Source organism: Schistocerca americana, unplaced genomic scaffold (assembly GCF_021461395.2).
Source record: "Schistocerca americana isolate TAMUIC-IGC-003095 unplaced genomic scaffold, iqSchAmer2.1 HiC_scaffold_177, whole genome shotgun sequence".
Taxonomy (NCBI): Eukaryota; Metazoa; Arthropoda; class Insecta; order Orthoptera; family Acrididae; genus Schistocerca; species Schistocerca americana.
The window spans coordinates 162,501-175,000 of NW_025725864.1; the positions used below are offsets into that span (position 1 = coordinate 162,501).

The 12,500-nt window shown below is 55.3% G+C and overlaps 2 non-coding genes and 1 pseudogene across 2 annotated transcripts; all 3 read left to right on the forward strand.

The window, feature by feature from the left end:
* Positions 1-4,961: 4,961 nt before the first annotated feature.
* On the forward strand, positions 4,962-6,871 carry LOC124571637. The gene has a single exon (XR_006971955.1). It is a non-coding gene; the product is annotated as a small subunit ribosomal RNA (ribosomal RNA).
* Positions 6,872-7,222: 351 nt separating this feature from the next.
* LOC124571611 lies at positions 7,223-7,377 on the forward strand. Its single transcript, XR_006971931.1, has one exon. It is a non-coding gene; the product is annotated as a 5.8S ribosomal RNA (ribosomal RNA).
* Positions 7,378-7,565: 188 nt separating this feature from the next.
* Positions 7,566-12,500, forward strand: part of LOC124571606 — a 6,982-nt pseudogene continuing 2,047 nt past the window's right edge.

Below are 12,500 nucleotides of genomic sequence, written 5' to 3' on the forward strand. Positions count from 1 at the left end.
ACTCGCAACTCCAGCGGATGAACGGCGGACTTTTCCCGCAGTCGCAATGTGCAATCCACCCCTATAACATGCGTTTCATGAAGAGTTATCTCCAATATGCGACATTCCCGCTGTCCCTATACATGAGCTGCGGGCTGTACCAGTTACGAGCTAGAGACGCGACCGCGTTGCTCTCTGTACGAATGCCGATGCTGAGCGGTCAGCTAGGAGGCGCTCCATCCATGTCGGTACCGGTGAGCGTTGCACTCGCAGTCGCAAGAACGTACGGCAAGTATATTACCTGGAAGAGTCAATGACAGTCCACGCCCCCCTGCGTGGGAAGAGTCTTTCTAGGCCATGACCCACCGGAAGGGCGCAGCGTCCCCCACCCCAGACATGTGACGTCACACCATCGGTATTGACGACTAGACTGATTCCTTATAATCATTTGCCATACACCGGTGGAAGCTGCCGAGACGAGTAACTACATAGCGGGCTCGCCGTGTCACTAATGTACAGAGATACAACAGTTTCGACTGGAACCGGATTAAACGTATACACGGCGCTGATTAGTAATAGATAGAGCCATCAGAATACAGATAATGTATACAACTGTCCGTATACATGCTGAAAGACTCTGCTCACAATCACAACCACACGTCAGCCACACACCCTTATCACGCACTACTCTCTGCCTGTAACACGCACACAGACAATATGTAAGCACCAGCATGGAACAACACCCAGTGCATCCTCTCCGCCACATTAGACAATCCACACTGTCATAACCAGACTGGGAGGTCCACTCAGAAAACAGAATATCCCACCCACCCGACAACCACCATTGCTCAGCCAAGCCACCAACACCCACACATGTCCTACACAGGGGTGCACCCAACATCACAATACTGCCTCCTCTCACAGCACACAAACAATGGCAGGAATGAAAGACACAGGTCTGCCACAAGCATGGAATGAGAGCGCCGCCTGTCATGAGCCAAAGGTGCATCCTGACGTGGCAAATCAGATGATGCCGCAGGCATCCACTTACTATAATCACAATCAACAAACCGGCCGCCCCGCCCCGCCCCCCATTAAACCTTTCCTTACAACAATGTGTACCTTAACCTAACCTATATCGTACCGTAACCTAACCTATATCGTACCGTAACCTAACCTATGTCGTACCGTAACCTAACCTATGTCGTACCGTAACCTAACCTATGTCGTACCGTAACCTAACCTATGTCGTACCGTAACCTAACCTATGTCGTACCGTAACCTAACCTATGTCGTACCGTAACCTAACCTATGTCGTACCGTAACCTAACCTATGTCGTACCGTAACCTAACCTATGTCGTACCGTAACCTAACCTATGTCGTACCTTAACCTAACCTATGTCGTACCTTAACCTAACCTATGTCGTACCTTAACCTAACCTATGTCGTACCTTAACCTAACCTATGTCGTACCTTAACCTAACCTATGTCGTACCTTAACCTAACCTATGTCGTACCTTAACCTAACCTATGTCGTACCTTAACCTAACCTATGTCGTACCTTAACCTAACCTATGTCGTACCTTAACCTAACCTATGTCGTACCTTAACCTAACCTATGTCGTACCTTAACCTAACCTATGTCGTACCTTAACCTAACCTATGTCGTACCTTAACCTAACCTATGTCGTACCTTAACCTAACCTATGTCGTACCTTAACCTAACCTATGTCGTACCTTAACCTAACCTATGTCGTACCTTAACCTAACCTATGTCGTACCTTAACCTAACCTATGTCGTACCTTAACCTAACCTATGTCGTACCTTAACCTAACCTATGTCGTACCTTAACCTAACCTATGTCGTACCTTAACCTAACCTATGTCGTACCTTAACCTAACCTATGTCGTACCTTAACCTAACCTATGTCGTACCTTAACCTAACCTATGTCGTACCTTAACCTAACCTATGTCGTACCTTAACCTAACCTATGTCGTACCTTAACCTAACCTATGTCGTACCTTAACCTAACCTATGTCGTACCTTAACCTAACCTATGTCGTACCTTAACCTAACCTATGTCGTACCTTAACCTAACCTATGTCGTACCTTAACCTAACCTGTATTGCGCCTTAACCTAACCTGTATTGCGCCTTAACCTAACCTGTATTGCGCCTTAACGTAACCTGTATTGCGCCTTAACGTAACCTGTATTGCGCCTTAACGTAACCTGTATTGCGCCTTAACGTAACCTGTATTGCGCCTTAACGTAACCTGTATTGCGCCTTAACGTAACCTGTATTGCGCCTTAACGTAACCTGTATTGCGCCTTAACGTAACCTGTATTGCGCCTTAACGTAACCTGTATTGCGCCTTAACGTAACCTGTATTGCGCCTTAACGTAACCTGTATTGCGCCTTAACGTAACCTGTATTGCGCCTTAACGTAACCTGTATTGCGCCTTAACGTAACCTGTATTGCGCCTTAACGTAACCTGTATTGCGCCTTAACGTAACCTGTATTGCGCCTTAACGTAACCTGTATTGCGCCTTAACGTAACCTGTATTGCGCCTTAACGTAACCTGTATTGCGCCTTAACGTAACCTGTATTGCGCCTTAACGTAACCTGCATTGCGCCTTAACGTAACCTGCATTGCGCCTTAACGTAACCTGTATTGCGCCTTAACGTAACCTGTATTGCGCCTTAACGTAACCTGTATTGCGCCTTAACGTAACCTGTATTGCGCCTTAACGTAACCTGTATTGCGCCTTAACGTAACCTGTATTGCGCCTTAACGTAACCTGTATTGCGCCTTAACGTAACCTGTATTGCGCCTTAACGTAACCTGTATTGCGCCTTAACGTAACCGATATTGCGCCTTAACGTAACCTATATTGCGCCGTAACGTAACCTATATTGCGCCGTAACGTAACCCACATTGCCCCTTAACGTAACCCACATTGCCCCTTAACGTAACCCACATTGCCCCTTAACGTAACCCAACACACGTTGGGCCTTAACCCAACACACGTTGGGCCTTAACCCAACACACGTTGGGCCTTAACCCAACACACGTTGGGCCTTAACCCAACACACGTTGGGCCTTAACCCAACACACGTTGGGCCTTAACCCAACACACGTTGGGCCTTAACCCAACACACGTTGGGCCTTAACCCAACACACGTTGGGCCTTAACCCAACACACGTTGGGCCTTAACCCAACACACGTTGGGCCTTAACCCAACACACGTTGGGCCTTAACCTGCTCTGTAATTGTCATACGACGCGTTAAATTAGTGTAGTGTTGCCTAACTGCAACCCCCGCAATATAGTTTGCTACTCGCACTGCCCGGTCCCCAGTGTATCGCTTCATGTTAAACACCTTGCAGCTATACACTGTAATGTGGATGGCAGCAGGACGTACATGCTCAATGCCCTTTGCAGTTGTTCATTGGCATTTGCAGTTGTTCATTGGCATTCGCATGTGCGAAGCACTTAGCCTACGCTGTGGTACGGCCTGTGTCAACTGTCCGCTGATGTTGTACGTCCAAATCACACACTGTACTGCACATTGGTCCTCATGTACTGAATGATACATCGTGGTACATGTGACCGTACAACGACTGCGCCAACAACGGCGAACCATGCGGTCCAAATGTTGTGCACTCAGCTACGTGTCGTCTCCCTATAAGAGCTGGATTGCAGTGTGGTATGCCCTGGATGGCGATCAGCATGAGCCGTCTGTTGATGTAGTGGCGCGTGTTGTCAGACGTAGTCGTCTCTTCTCACACACCGTGATAGCATGGTGCACTGCGTTCCACATCTGCGACATGCGACAGAGGCCGGTTGACAGTCGTTCGCGCAATGGACATCGCATACGTACGGGGGCCACCTTCCACGTGTTCGCGAAGCGTGCACATGTTGTTGCGTGTATGTGGGCAGACATAGTGTGTCGTGACACCTGACACAGGCATGCAACAATCGTTGAATTTGCAAATGGCGATGGACGCCTACGTTTGCTGGTGACGTTATGCAAATGAACAACTGGTAAACCGTTGTGGTGCGGTTGTTCTCGCTAGAGGTGAATCAGTGATGGCGACGATCGGTTGAGCTACCAACCGGTTGTTCCAGCGATACCCACCATGCCCACGAACGTGAATGGCATCTGGGTGTGAAGCGATACGCGGCGGTGGCTGGGTGGGACCGTCCCCGGCCGGTGAGGGGGGGCCTCCCGGCGTGCTGGCCGCGCGGTGCGTGGGCGCACGCGCTACAGCCGGCTGGTGGGGGCGGCCAGTGGCAGGCGCGCCGGCCGACGGAGGCGGCAGGCGGCGCAGCTGCGCGCCGGCGCACCCTGCACGCGGCGCCGTGCGGCCAAAGTAGGTCCTCGCGGGCCCGGTGCGAAGCGCGGTGGACATCTGCAGTGTGCTGGTCCGATTGAGGACTGTGTGCGCTGAGGATGCGCCGCCGCCCGGCGCTCGGCGCCGCGACGCCGTCTGCTGCTCGGTCGCCTCTGCGGTTCTCGCAGGTGGTTTGTATCGCAGCTGTGCGGACGTGTTGGCGCGTGCGCTGTGCTGGGAGAGTTCGCTTCGGCACCCAAGTGGGGCTTTTGTCCTTCTGTGGCGCTGGCGTTGGAGCTGCCGGTCACCGTAGGTGGCGCGTGTTGTCTCCCGCCGGCAATGCCACGACAGCACGCTCCCGGGCCTCTGTCGGCAGCGGCAAGCTCAGTTGGGAGCACGGGTGGTCGCACCTAAAGCGTCTACTCGCCAAACTCCGGGCGATTGCGCCTCTCTCGAACCCGACCAAGTACTTAGGACGGCGCTGCGCGCCGCCGGGACCTGAGAGGGTTTCGAGGTGTATTGTGCAGGGGAGCTCAGCCTCCTCCTGTTTGCAGAATAATTGAGCGGACGCTTGCGTGTTCGCGCGGGCCCCCGGGACACACTCCCGGGCGGCCGGCTGCTCAGCTCTAGTTGACGCAGCTCCCTGGTTGATCCTGCCAGTAGTCATATGCTTGTCTCAAAGATTAAGCCATGCATGTCTCAGTACAAGCCGCATTAAGGTGAAACCGCGAATGGCTCATTAAATCAGTTATGGTTCCTTAGATCGTACCCACGTTACTTGGATAACTGTGGTAATTCTAGAGCTAATACATGCAAACAGAGTCCCGACCAGAGATGGAAGGGACGCTTTTATTAGATCAAAACCAATCGGTCGGCTCGTCCGGTCCGTTTGCCTTGGTGACTCTGAATAACTTTGGGCTGATCGCACGGTCCTCGTACCGGCGACGCATCTTTCAAATGTCTGCCTTATCAACTGTCGATGGTAGGTTCTGCGCCTACCATGGTTGTAACGGGTAACGGGGAATCAGGGTTCGATTCCGGAGAGGGAGCCTGAGAAACGGCTACCACATCCAAGGAAGGCAGCAGGCGCGCAAATTACCCACTCCCGGCACGGGGAGGTAGTGACGAAAAATAACGATACGGGACTCATCCGAGGCCCCGTAATCGGAATGAGTACACTTTAAATCCTTTAACGAGTATCTATTGGAGGGCAAGTCTGGTGCCAGCAGCCGCGGTAATTCCAGCTCCAATAGCGTATATTAAAGTTGTTGCGGTTAAAAAGCTCGTAGTTGGATTTGTGTCCCACGCTGTTGGTTCACCGCCCGTCGGTGTTTAACTGGCATGTATCGTGGGACGTCCTGCCGGTGGGGCGAGCCGAAGGCGTGCGACGCGCCTCGTGCGTGCTCGTGCGTCCCGAGGCGGACCCCGTTGCAATCCTACCAGGGTGCTCTTGAGTGAGTGTCTCGGTGGGCCGGCACGTTTACTTTGAACAAATTAGAGTGCTTAAAGCAGGCAAGCCCGCCTGAATACTGTGTGCATGGAATAATGGAATAGGACCTCGGTTCTATTTTGTTGGTTTTCGGAACCCGAGGTAATGATTAATAGGGACAGGCGGGGGCATTCGTATTGCGACGTTAGAGGTGAAATTCTTGGATCGTCGCAAGACGAACAGAAGCGAAAGCATTTGCCAAGTATGTTTTCATTAATCAAGAACGAAAGTTAGAGGTTCGAAGGCGATCAGATACCGCCCTAGTTCTAACCATAAACGATGCCAGCCAGCGATCCGCCGCAGTTCCTCCGATGACTCGGCGGGCAGCCTCCGGGAAACCAAAGCTTTTGGGTTCCGGGGGAAGTATGGTTGCAAAGCTGAAACTTAAAGGAATTGACGGAAGGGCACCACCAGGAGTGGAGCCTGCGGCTTAATTTGACTCAACACGGGAAACCTCACCAGGCCCGGACACCGGAAGGATTGACAGATTGATAGCTCTTTCTTGATTCGGTGGGTGGTGGTGCATGGCCGTTCTTAGTTGGTGGAGCGATTTGTCTGGTTAATTCCGATAACGAACGAGACTCTAGCCTGCTAACTAGTCGCGTGACATCCTTCGTGCTGTCAGCGATTACTTTTCTTCTTAGAGGGACAGGCGGCTTCTAGCCGCACGAGATTGAGCAATAACAGGTCTGTGATGCCCTTAGATGTTCTGGGCCGCACGCGCGCTACACTGAAGGAATCAGCGTGTCTTCCTAGGCCGAAAGGTCGGGGTAACCCGCTGAACCTCCTTCGTGCTAGGGATTGGGGCTTGCAATTGTTCCCCATGAACGAGGAATTCCCAGTAAGCGCGAGTCATAAGCTCGCGTTGATTACGTCCCTGCCCTTTGTACACACCGCCCGTCGCTACTACCGATTGAATGATTTAGTGAGGTCTTCGGACTGGTACGCGGCATTGACTCTGTCGTTGCCGATGCTACCGGAAAGATGACCAAACTTGATCATTTAGAGGAAGTAAAAGTCGTAACAAGGTTTCCGTAGGTGAACCTGCGGAAGGATCATTACCGACTAGACTGCATGTCGTTCGATGTGCGTGTCGTGTCGCGCAACACGCTACCTGTACGGCTCGCAGTAGCCGTGCGCCGCGTGCGGAACCACGCGTGCTTCTCAAAACTAACGCCAATGTTGTGTGGTACGAGCGCTGAAGCGCTGGAGCGGCTGGCCTGCGGCACCTGGCGCCTGGCGCCGGTTTTGAATGACTTTCGCCCGACTGCCTGTCCGCTCCGGTGTGGAGCCGTACGACGCCCATCGGCCGTGAGGCCGTTGGACACAGAACGCTTGAACAGGGGCCGCCACACGCCTACGTCCCGCCTATGCAACTGTCTTGAAAGAGACAGTGGAAACTAAGAAAAGATCACCCAGGACGGTGGATCACTCGGCTCGTGGGTCGATGAAGAACGCAGCAAATTGCGCGTCGACATGTGAACTGCAGGACACATGAACATCGACGTTTCGAACGCACATTGCGGTCCATGGATTCCGTTCCCGGGCCACGTCTGGCTGAGGGTCGGCTACGTATACTGAAGCGCGCGGCGTTTGCCCCGCTTCGCAGACCTGGGAGCGTCGCGGCCGCCTGTGGGGCCGGCCGCGCCTCCTGAAACGTGCGATGCGCGCCCGTCGCCTGGCGGTTCGCATACCGGTACTTACTCGGTAGCGTGCACAGCCGGCTGGCGGTGTGGCGTGCGACACCTCGTACAACGACCTCAGAGCAGGCGAGACTACCCGCTGAATTTAAGCATATTACTAAGCGGAGGAAAAGAAACTAACAAGGATTCCCCCAGTAGCGGCGAGCGAACAGGGAAGAGTCCAGCACCGAACCCCGCAGGCTGCCGCCTGTCGTGGCATGTGGTGTTTGGGAGGGTCCACTACCCCGACGCCTCGCGCCGAGCCCAAGTCCAACTTGAATGAGGCCACGGCCCGTAGAGGGTGCCAGGCCCGTAGCGGCCGGTGCGAGCGTCGGCGGGACCTCTCCTTCGAGTCGGGTTGCTTGAGAGTGCAGCTCCAAGTGGGTGGTAAACTCCATCTGAGACTAAATATGACCACGAGACCGATAGCGAACAAGTACCGTGAGGGAAAGTTGAAAAGAACTTTGAAGAGAGAGTTCAAAAGTACGTGAAACCGTTCTGGGGTAAACGTGAGAAGTCCGAAAGGTCGAACGGGTGAGATTCACGCCCATCCGGCCACAGGCCTCCGCCCTCGGCAGATGGGGCCGGCCGCCCGCGCGGAGCAATCCGCGGCGGGGTCGTGTCCGGTTGCCTTTCCACTCGCCGCGGGGTGGGGCCGTTCCGGTGTGCGGTGGGCCGCACTTCTCCCCTAGTAGGACGTCGCGACCCGCTGGGTGCCGGCCTACGGCCCGGGTGCGCAGCCTGTCCTTCCGCGGGCCTCGGTTCGCGTCTGTTGGGCAGAGCCCCGGTGTCCTGGCTGGCTGCCCGGCGGTATATCTGGAGGAGTCGATTCGCCCCTTTGGGCGCTCGGGCTCCCGGCAAGCGCGCGCGGTTCTTCCCGGATGACGGACCTACCTGGCCCGGCCCCGGACCCGCGCCGCTGTTGGCTCGGGATGCTCTCGGGCGGAATAATCGCTCCCGTCAGCGGCGCTTCAGCTTTGGACAATTTCACGACCCGTCTTGAAACACGGACCAAGGAGTCTAACATGTGCGCGAGTCATTGGGCTGTACGAAACCTAAAGGCGTAATGAAAGTGAAGGTCTCGCCTTGCGCGGGCCGAGGGAGGATGGGGCTTCCCCGCCCTTCACGGGGCGGCGGCCTCCGCACTCCCGGGGCGTCTCGTCCTCATTGCGAGGTGAGGCGCACCTAGAGCGTACACGTTGGGCCCCGAAGATGGTGAACTATGCCTGGCCAGGACGAAGTCAGGGGAAACCCTGATGGAGGTCCGTAGCGATTCTGACATGCAAATCGATCGTCGGAGCTGGGTATAGGGGCGAAAGACTAATCGAACCATCTAGTAGCTGGTTCCCTCCGAAGTTTCCCTCAGGATAGCTGGTGCTCGTACGAGTCTCATCCGGTAAAGCGAATGATTAGAGGCCTTGGGGCCGAAACGACCTCAACCTATTCTCAAACTTTAAATGGGTGAGATCTCCGGCTTGCTTGATATGCTGAAGCCGCGAGCAAACGACTCGGATCGGAGTGCCAAGTGGGCCACTTTTGGTAAGCAGAACTGGCGCTGTGGGATGAACCAAACGCCGAGTTAAGGCGCCCGAATCGACGCTCATGGGAAACCATGAAAGGCGTTGGTTGCTTAAGACAGCAGGACGGTGGCCATGGAAGTCGGAATCCGCTAAGGAGTGTGTAACAACTCACCTGCCGAAGCAACTAGCCCTGAAAATGGATGGCGCTGAAGCGTCGTGCCTATACTCGGCCGTCAGTCTGGCAGTCATGGCCGGTCCTTGCGGCCGGCCGCGAAGCCCTGACGAGTAGGAGGGTCGCGGCGGTGGGCGCAGAAGGGTCTGGGCGTGAGCCTGCCTGGAGCCGCCGTCGGTGCAGATCTTGGTGGTAGTAGCAAATACTCCAGCGAGGCCCTGGAGGGCTGACGCGGAGAAGGGTTTCGTGTGAACAGCCGTTGCACACGAGTCAGTCGATCCTAAGCCCTAGGAGAAATCCGATGTTGATGGGGGCCGTCATAGCATGATGATCAACTCAGAACTGGCACGGACTGGGGGAATCCGACTGTCTAATTAAAACAAAGCATTGCGATGGCCCTAGCGGGTGTTGACGCAATGTGATTTCTGCCCAGTGCTCTGAATGTCAACGTGAAGAAATTCAAGCAAGCGCGGGTAAACTATGACTCCCAAAGCCCACCTGATGCGTAATATATGGACCCTCTCGATTCACCCCTCAGCATCCTTGTGATGTCGGGTGGATGATGGTTCAATTAGCCTCTCGGTGGGAAATCCTAGCTCTGGCCTTCAAGTGGCGGGAGTCGTGAGGGTGCTGCGAAAGGTTCCGCGTAGGTGTACCTTTCCAGTATCCCGACCGACAGAGCAGGGTGCTTTTCGGGCTTGGGGGTTACCTCCCCCCCTGCCTTTGTTACAGCTGGTGCAACTAATAGAAGCAAACGTGGTACCAGGCCTCCCGCTGGAGCGCCTGTGCCAGCTGATGAGCCAGCCAACCAGCCAACCGGTGCGGGTCGAGCGCTGCTCCCCGCCATCTGCCCTGATTGTATGCGGTCCTTCTCCACCAAGACCGGACTTGGTGTCCATCGGCGTCGCGCCCATCCGACTGCTGTTAATGCTGAGATCAAGACCGAGAGGAAGAAGGCCAGGTGGTCCCAAGAAGAGCTCCTGCGTTTGGCCCATGCAGAAGCGACTCTTGCCACCCAGGGTTGCAGATTTTTAAACCAGGAACTTGCAAAGGCCTTCCCCGAGCGTACGCTGGAATCAATTAAATGTCAGCGTAGAGCGCAGCCCTACAAAGACATGGTGGCGAAGTTTGTCACCGAGCTCGCTGGCAAGGATCGCGGCCTTCAGGGTCCTCCTCCTAGCGAGCCTGCAGTCAGTCATTCTTTGCCACAGTCTCCACCTCGAGGGGAAGATGTTGACTTAGCCATCTGGTCATTTCTAGTAGAACTCCCCCAATCAGACCGCCGATTCCGCTCGCTTGATGATCTCGTGGCTCTGGGTCCCACCACTAGCCGTGAAACAATCCAGGCTATGTTGCTGTCTGTTCTTGATGAAGTAGGCAGCAGGGAGCCAGCCGTCCACCAAGCTGCGAGTGTGCGGACCCAACAGCCCCCAGAGCGGAAGCGTGCACGCAGGAGATGGGAGTATGCGGTGGTCCAGCGTGCTTTCAAGAAGAACGGAGCACGCTGTATCAACGGACTTCTCGATGGCACACTCTTGCATCAGCCACCATCCATCCCAGGGCTGATTGAGTTTTGGACAGACCTCTTCTCTCCACCACGTGTCAGGTCTCGACCTCCGCGTGGGGAGGGTCTGTCCGATGAGCTGCTGCCATTCTCGAAGAGGGTGCCCTTCCGTGACCTCTGGGCTCCCATTTCTGCAGAAGAAGCCACCGCTGCTCTCCCACCTCGCAATTCTGCTGCAGGTCCTGACGGCCTCACGCCGACACAACTGCGTCGCCTTCCCCGGGAGGTTCTCCTCAAGATCCTTAATTTCCTCCTCCTTTCCCGTTCCCTTCCTTCCCGACTCCTTCAGGCCAGAACAACCCTGCTGCCCAAGAAGACCGCCGCAGCATCCCCTGCTGACTTTCGTCCGATCACAGTGTGCTCGGTGCTGACCAGAGCCTTTCACAAGGTCCTGGTTGGCCGCCTGATGCGCTACTGTGTGTTGGACGATCGCCAGCGGGCTTTCATCCCTCAGGATGGGATGCTTCACAACACCTTTCTTCTGGATCTGGCGATGACTCAGGCGTGCCGAGCTGCCGGCTCGCTGTACTTGGCATCTCTGGATGTGTCAAAGGCCTTCGACTCGCTTGCCCATGCTGCCCTTGGCCCGGTGCTAAGGGCCCATGGTTTGCCGGTCGAGTTCGTTGACTACATCCAGGGATGCTATGAGGCGGGATCGACGGTTATCTGCGCGGATGGGAAGTCGTCAGATCTAGTGCGGCCTTCGAGGGGTGTTCGGCAGGGTGACCCGCTGTCTCCTATCCTCTTCAACATGTCCATTGACATTCTCTTGTCTCGTCTGCCTGCTCATATTGGTGCACGCATTCTTGGACGGCGGATAAATGCGGCTGCATTCGCCGATGACCTCCTGCTGTTCGCCGAGACTCGTGATGGATTGCAGGAACTTCTCACCATCGCCACGTCGGCCCTGGGGGATCTCGGGCTCGAGGTCAACCCACGGAAGTGTTTTTCTCTCGCCCTTGTCTCATCAGGCCGGGAGAAGAAAACCAAGGTCGACGAGACTGTCATCTTTCGTGCTGGGGGGAACAACATCCCAGCACTGGCGATGGGAGATACTTTCAAGTATCTAGGCCTGCAATTTTCCACGTGCGGACGCAGTCTTTTCCATCCCCGGCGGGAGGTCGAGAAGCAGATGGACATCATCAAGCGTGCACCACTCAAACCTCAGCAGCGGCTTTTTGCCCTTCGCTCTGTTATCCTCCCGGGTATTTTCCATGGCCTCGCCCTGGGGAGGACTCGTCTTGGGGCCCTCTCTTCCCTTGACGTCTGTGTTCGTGCAGCTGTTCGATCTTGGCTGCACCTGCCAGCAGATACGCCGGTCGGTTACTTCCACGCCCCCATCTCTCATGGGGGCTTGGGGGTGCCTGCAGCCCGCTGGCTGGGCCCTCTTCTTCGTAGGAGAAGATTGGCGAAGATGCAGGGAATGGGTGCGGCAGCGGACGATTCTTCCCAGGACTTAATCCAGCGAGAAATTCACCAACTGGACCACGCCCTGCAATGGCAGGGGGAAGTTATAAAGTCCAGTTACCAGTTGGGCCGGTGTTGGGCCGACCGCCTGCACTCGTCGGTCGACGGCGCTGCGCTACATGAGTCTGCCCGAACACCAGGGCAGCACTGCTGGGTCTCCAATACGCGGCAGTTTGTAACCGGCCGCGACTACATCTCATGCCTGCGAGTCCGGATTAATGCCTTACCTACTCGGGCACGGCTGCTACGTGGGAGGGAAGGTGACACCAGTTGCCGCGCTGGCTG